An 8,278-nucleotide genomic window follows, 5' to 3' on the forward strand; every position below is an offset into this window, starting at 1 on the left:
AGAGAATAAAAAGTTCAGAATAAACACACAAAAAGCATGTTAATGTATGAAGATACCCAGGTGCATGTATACAAAGAACAGATGATAACCAGCAGGACCATACCGTGCACTCACATAAACGCTGTATGTTGAGTCATCATGTACATAATGGTAATAAATAGAATCTCTGATAAAAGCCTGTGGTCTGTCATACAATAGTTGGATGAAAGGAACATCAGGCACTGTTGTCGAATGTCACGACATACTAATGCACATTCTTAAGAAGCTACAGTAATTATATATTGTAATATGTAATGGGAAGAAAAAAGCTATTATTTGGTTTGATGCCAAGTAAATATTCATGAATTCTTGCAAGTAGCTAATGATTGGATTCATCTTTAACCCCACAGTCATAATGTTAGAAACCACTGATGAAAGCTAGTGGTTAACAAAGCAAGATTCAGCTCAGTGATGATGTATTTCCCTATTGTTGGACCTTGTTACACTGTGATTCAGTTATGAAGCCCATTACTATTTGATTCCGATTTTTAAAACGTTCTTCTCATTTAATAATGGCTGTAGGTACATATGTATCAGAAGCAAGCTCAACATGATAATAAAGAAGATATATTTGGGCTTTTTGGGTTCAGTTTGTTAAATGAAAGTTAGTCTGCACAACTTTATGTTAGCTCTGGTCATTTATCACATACATCACAATTTGATCAACATGTAGGCCTACCATATCATGTGATTGTTAACGTACTTTTTGTCTTCCGTTAAACAACAACCCTGCCAGTCAGCCCTTCATATTCCTGCGACAGGAATGTCTGTGTTGATCCTAAATGTAGTGAGGCAAAATTGACTCTCAGGCTACTGAAATGCTCACGGTTTGTCAGCATGAATTGCTCCTCTCGCTTCTGCTTAAAAAAAAAAAGGCATTTAATGTCGACTATCTTCAACCTGACTCCAGAGCTGTTCTTTCAATTCCTAATTCATCTCAGTGAACGGTGTTACGTTTTGAAAGCAATTATACCTCCTGTGGTACTGGATGTACTTGCTACTGTTTGCAATTCAGGCCATAAGTGGAGAAAAAATAATTTACTGCTGCAACAACAACAAATCCCTTGGTAAAATAAATTTACAAACTCACTGTTTTTTGTATCTCACCTTCTTTCTTCATTCTTACGAATCTAGCAAAGCAGTTACAACATAATCTTTACATATACTAGGAATACTTAACACAATTATTCGGTGCAAACTAAATTCACCAAAGTTAAACCTATTGTTGATAAAGTAGTAGTTTAGTATTTCCGTTGAGACTTTAGAGGAATGGATCTCCTCTAAAAAGGTCAAATTTATCAACATGGTGGGACTCTATGGATTTCTGTGGTCCTTGAGACAATTATGAAGACTGACCTGTCTGAGCCACCTTTCCAGTGCTCCTGTGGCTAAGAATGACTTTGTAATGTGGAGAAAGTCAATCTCTTAAATGCCTTAGAGTTATGATTTTATATTATCTTCCTCATTTCTTTGCAAACTTTAATTTGTGAAAGAGTCTGAATGTCTGAAACATCGTAGTCTTTCACAGCATGCCTGTATGGCGTATGTTTCTTACTTTGCCTTGTGAGTGATCTGCATAGTTAAGTCTTTATTTATAGCCAGTCATATGAATGTACTAAAAGTTACTTTTTTCTAATACTGTTTAATGCAGACAGAATCCAGACCTCACTTAAACAATCTCCAACAAAACTAGGGGTGGCTACAAGTCAAAGTGTCCTTGAGCAAGACACTGAACTGAACCGTTCACATTTAATCTACTTGGACATTAATATGAACACATTAATATGACATATGTCTTCTCTCACAACTGATGGCAAAGGTAAGGAACAAGTTTTCTGCAGCAAATAAACCTTCTACAAAATGAAAAACAGTGATAAAGGTTCCAAAAAGGCTTCAGATAGAATCAGGAGAGCTAGAGCTTCCAAACAATGTGTAATTTGTCAAGATTGTGTGACGATAAGTTAGGTACAGACCAAAACACACCTTAAATACTGCTACCAAGTCCAGTGTGTCCCAGGGATGGGACACTGAATTTTAAAAGGATACATAACAAATAAATTTTAATCTCCTCTTTTTTATATTTCCACAGTTCAAGGAGAAATGAAATGCTATTCTGCCTTCTGATGTTGATTACTCCCATGAAAAGAACAAAACTGAAAACTTTTTTGAATACTTACTGACTACCCTAATTGGTGTTCAGTCCCTGGCCCATTGGTTCCTGCTGAATGCCCACATTTTTTTCACAGGTCACAAATATGTAGATCCATTTTTTAAAGGCTCAGTAATTTCCTGAAACAGCTGCACGCTGTCATTTTACCAAATGTTACTCGCAGAAGAGGAATAAATAGGGCATTTCTTGTGGCCTTTTTTTCAGAACCATAAAACACAGTGGCCATGTTTTAGAAGGACATAGAAATGAGATTTATTCAGCTTTAGCTATGCATGCAGTGAAACACTGTATGTAAATCAATGAATTGCTGATTTGGAGCACTTTTATGGTATTTACTTTGGGGAGTGTATTTGTACCAAATAGCACATGTACCGTTTCTGCAAACAGCAAACCTACAGTAATTACAGGAAGGAGGCAAAGATATTTCAGACTAAATTCTACTTTATTTTATATTTAATATTGTACTTAAAATCAAGTTAAACCAAATCACCCCACATTGTTAAATACATAAAATATGCATGAGGTGGAAGTAGAAAATTGTTCTTGCATGTGCTTGTTTTGGAAGTTGTTTTTCTCTGAATTGAAACTGAAATGCTTTAGAGAGGTGCAGCAGTGATATACTCAATGATACCCTGCAGAATCCATGTCACTTCACAAATTTGAACGTAATTTACAATGACTGCTGTAACTGCTCCTTCACAGGGGCTTGTCACTGTTAGTATTTGTCTTTGATTTAGTTGCTACTTTCTGACCTCTCATTTCCCTGTGGCACATTTTGATCAATATATAAGACAAATGTTGATAACCTTGGCGTGACCTCCTCTGATCCAGCCAGGTGGCTATAACGGTGGATATACTGGAAAGTGCTAGGTTGATGTTGATAAAATAAAAAAATGTTTTTTATTAGATAATTGCTATCATCTAAGATGTGATCATGATGATCACTCCCAGCCACATTATTGTAGAAAAATGTGTATATCCCATTTCCTATGTTTAAAAATAAATGTCACACCAACATAGAATTACTGTACAGCGTCCATTGATCTTATTATTATTTAACATTGTGTGATCATTTGAATGCAAGATGTGAGCCAACTTTTATATTGCATAGTTTTTTTGTGAAAAAAAAAAAAATACTCTCCATAACATTTGATTGTAATTTATAAAAATGGTAATGCTCATCAGACTAGGTTCTAAGTTAATTAATTTTTTTTTCCAGACACTAGCAGTTTATTGAACTAGAGTGTCTCATTTTCTATTTTTGCATTTTTAAATGTGAGATATTGTATTGATATCTACTCTTACTGTCCTTTTGTTTGTTTTTGTTTGGTCCCATGCATTTCTTTGAATTTTTCCATCCAGCAATCATCAGACTTCTCCTCCTTTCCCATCCCCTGACTCCCCCTATACTATTTCTCAGATGAAGTAACTGTGACTTCTATTACTGCTTCAATGATTTAATGACAACTAAATATTTTAAAATTTGAATGTGTTGATTCATAACTTAGCTTTATATTTTTCGCTGTTACAAATCGCTGCATTTATTTCCAATCTTAGTTTAGTTTCATCTTCTTTCATAAAACGCAAAGAGAAAAATAATCTACTGAAACAATGCCATGTCCACTGGCCTGCAAACGAGCAGCTTAGAATATATCCAGTTCTACAAGTGGCAACACAGACCTGAAATTAGGAAAGCCTTGTCAAGACTTGTCAGGTAGGGCATCTGTTTTACCTTGGATTTCAGAGGTAATCATTATACTCTGATGATGCACAAATGCACAGCTGTGGGCCATTATCATCAATGCAGGCGCATCACAGCCTAAGAGAGAGATACTGAAAAATAGACTCATCCCAGGCATCCGCTGAGTGAAGACATTTAGGATTCATTTCATCATAAGATCATACGCTATCATATGAATACAGTTCTATAGCAAAAAACATGGGGGGTAACATCTGAGTGAGCCGTGGCCTGGCAGAGTGTGAGAGAGGAAGGACCTCAGGGAGCAGAGAAGAAAGTAAAAGCTGAGAGAGGTTGTGACCACCTGCTGGTTGGACGGTGGGGAAGTGGTCAGTGTAATCAGTTATTGACCTTTTCATTAAATCACTCCTGCATCACCTTTAAACACATATTTACCAATTGTTATGAAAGCCTAAGCGCTCTCTAAATAAAAACACTGGAAGGGATTTTTCCATCATCAAGTGTCAGAAGTGTTATTGCTAAATGAAGGGAGCTTTTAGGTTTCACATTACCCTATTAAGTCGATCAGAAAGGTGACAAATAATGTAAAGAGTTGACACCATGTGCCATAATTATACAGTGGCAAGAAAAAGTATTTGAACCTTTTGAAATTTTATGCTGCTGATACTGCTGTGCAGTGTCAATGTGCTCTTTCACAAACTTCAGGCGTGCAGCAATGTTCTTTTAAGTCAGCAGCAACTTCCTTCATGGTGTCCTCCCATAGACACCCTGCTTGTTCAATGTTTTACCTACTGTAGACTCATAAACACAGATGTGATGACTTCAGATAGTTGTCTCTCTCAGGATTGTTTCTTTACCTCATTGATGAGTGTTTGTTGTGCTCTTGGGGTCACTTTGACTGGCTGCCCACTTCTTGATAGTGTAGGCACAGTGCCATTTGTAGATTGTTGGTCTAGCTGTAGACTGGTGAATTCTTTGACATCACAAACTAATTTTTTAACAAGACTGCAGGTATGCTAGCACCTGACTGGTCATTATTTCAATGACCAGTCAGTGGGTTCACATATTTTTTATAAATATATAATAAATAATTACAGAAAACCATTAAACATATTTTTTCTTGTTATTGTATTTGTCTTAGAGTCAAAAAGACAAGCTTAGGTACAGTTTTTCGGATAATGTGTAATGCAGTTACTGCAGTTACACACTAACAAGGCCTCATATGTGATAAACAGAGTGCAGTTTGTTTCTTGGAGTTATTTTTCAACACTACATAAGTCTCGTATGAGAGAAATGATCATAAGCCTCATATCAGAGAAATGTTGACAGAAAGATGCTGATTTTACAGTACAGTTACAAAGCTGTCAGCCAGTGTTGTCACACCAGTGTTTTTGTCCTGAGTCAGCAGTGGTATCTTTAGGAAGAAATGCTTTTTGTCTCACGACCCTGAGCAGGATGAGCGATTTAGAAAATGAATGGATGGGTGTTTTCTCCTGTCTCTGCTGGTCAAATTTAAACACTTGAATCAAATTATGTGACCCACTCTCATTCTACACTTCAAAAACAATGACAGCTGTCAGTCGTCCTAGCAGCTCTTTCAGATTCCTCTCGTTCATCCCAACATGTACTGTTCTCGAAAGGAGACCACCTCTGTTTAAATCCTCAGCACTGCAATCTTCTTTTTAATTGGTGCATATATCGTCTTCATCACTTACATGTTTCTCCGTCCTCTTTGCTTCACTTTTCCTACTTCTTGAGAGAAATCTAACTCTTGCTACATTATAAATCTTGTGGTTGTGAAGTTGTGTTCGTATTGATATATGATCATGATCAGAGCTGGCAGCGCCTTCACCCTTCACCAAACTGCAGTATAATAGAAAAAGCCAAGTTTGTGGAATAGGAAAGGGTTACCATTTAAATAATTTCCCTATATACTTTACATCTAATGGGTTTTAATGAGATCATAAAAATAAGTTATTATTTTTATTAAACACAACAATTAAATTAAGCACAAAGAATAAAAGCAACCTAATTGCATAATTGCTGTAACAGAAGTTTTATTTACTCCTTTCACACTAAAGTAAATACTGGGAAATACCTGTTTGTTCATTTCATTTTCCAAAGGCATAGTTTGCAGAATCTGTAATGTTTCTCACATCATGCCCACAATTTAATAAACACTCCCCTCCAAAAACAAATACTCTGAAGACATCTTTGAACTGAGCAAAGGTATTGGAACATGTGACTAAAAGGCATTTCCTTTTACCCTCATGACCCATGAGATAGATTTTTAAACAATACCTCTATCCTAAAACTAGAGATGAGCATCAAAAGTTCTGGAACAAAGGATCTAATCATAGACTGATGAGACCAAGATTAATCTTAAAACAAGCTCACTAATCTTTAATAGTGATATAACATGATGCATGATGTGCATGATGTAGCAAAAGCATTAGTTCAGAGGTTTACAGAAACATTTTGTCTGCCAGTTTACAGGGAAATGCATCAGAAGTAATTGGGGAGAGCTTCATCATGCAGCAACACAAGGATCCAAAAGATTCTGCCAACTGAACAAAGGACTTCATCAGAGGGAAAAAGAGTGGATGGTTTCAGACTGGCCAAGTCAATCACCAGATCATAACTCAATTAAACATGCACTTCACCTACAACAGAACAGAGTAGTGCCCCGAAACAAACAATGTGGAGGCTGATTCATTTGGGTCATCGCTTGCATCCAGTGGTAAATACTAAAAATAAAAGCTGGAATTCACATCATATACATTTTTTAAGTTAAACTCAAATATCTTCAGCAAACATGAATGAATTGGATTTGGATTTCCAACACTTTTGAAGGACACACCTGAGTCCACTGTTTTCCCACCACTGTTTCTGCACTTTTCAGCTCACTGTATGGGTTTTATGGCCCTCAGCTTTACTGCTTTAGTTCACTCACAGTGCTCTCATTAGCATTGTTTGCAGACATGGCAGCTAATTTCATTGAATAAGCTGTAAAAGCAACTGTAAACCAGACAAAGTTAATGACTGGCCGTCTGACAAAGCGAAGCATTAGGTAGATAAACAACAAAATATTTCCTCAGAAGTTGGTGAAGAGCAAACCTTTGGTGTGTAATGTTACATTCATCAGGTGGACAGAAAACAGACACCACATTCAGCAGTGACCTGAGACATCAATAACCTGTTACTACAGCAGATATTAAAATAAATGTCTATTTTCAGATTAATTGGAAAATGCAATAAAACCCCATTCTCAAATCCTCAAATCTCCTACTCACCTTTTTTGAAATGCTTGGACATGGAGATATGCTGTACATGCAACACTACACATTCCAGCTGCATCTCTGCTGACCTGCTGAGACACTGAAAGACAATTATAGGAGAAGAAGATGACAAGCTTGTCAGCATGATGGCTCACTGCGAATTCTATTTGTCCTCCAAGCCTTTATTCACCATGAGTCACACCTTATTGAACCTCCACAGGGGGATGAATAGCAGGCATTGTAGCAAACTTACCCTGCGTATTTGGATAAAATCCACATTTTGTGATGCATATTTTATGTGCATGCACTTGGAATACAATAAATATAGGGTTTCTTGTATAAACACGTATACTCAAATACAGATGCCCATGAGGTCCAGAACTAACCAAATAACTCATGCTGCAATTCGAACACTAAATTGAATGGGACTATAAAGATAACCAGAAAGCGAAAAAAGAGTGGAGAGAGACTATGTTGGAGGAAGAAGAAAGGGAAACAACCGAAAACACTTGAGGGTAGTTTGCAGTGAATGGATATTAAAGATAAGAGTTAGACAGCCATTTGTAATTTGTGAGTCAGAGCGAGATGTAGTATTTGGGCAAGATTGTGAGGAAGCAGTGGATATTCTGTCTCTATTATATATTCAGATGCATATATTAGAAAACAAAGGAGTACCTGCAATGCCAATAGCCATCATGCAAACACCACTCTTTGAAGACAGAGCTCTTGACTTTCACCACTGTTTTCGCTGAATTCTATTTAATAAATTATGCTTCCATTGTGTACATGAGTGATGAGTATTGCACATGAACAGGAGGTGGCTTGGCTAGAGGGTGGGTTGACATTCACACTTTCTCAAAGGTGAGAAGGAAACACGTGAAGGGATCACAGAGACTGCTGATTATTTACAAGGTAATTAATTACATTTGCCTACAAGTATTAAGGATGACAGACCTCTCAATATGGTAAGCAGGTGGTGGGTGCATATTGATTTTCAGCACGTACAGGGTTAAAACATCAAAGGTCCAATTAACCAGTGAAGTCATAGCTCAGTTAGAAAAACACTGTGCAGGCAAGAGCACATTTTCATTA

Source organism: Anabas testudineus, chromosome 12 (assembly GCF_900324465.2).
Source record: "Anabas testudineus chromosome 12, fAnaTes1.2, whole genome shotgun sequence".
Taxonomy (NCBI): domain Eukaryota; kingdom Metazoa; phylum Chordata; class Actinopteri; order Anabantiformes; family Anabantidae; genus Anabas; species Anabas testudineus.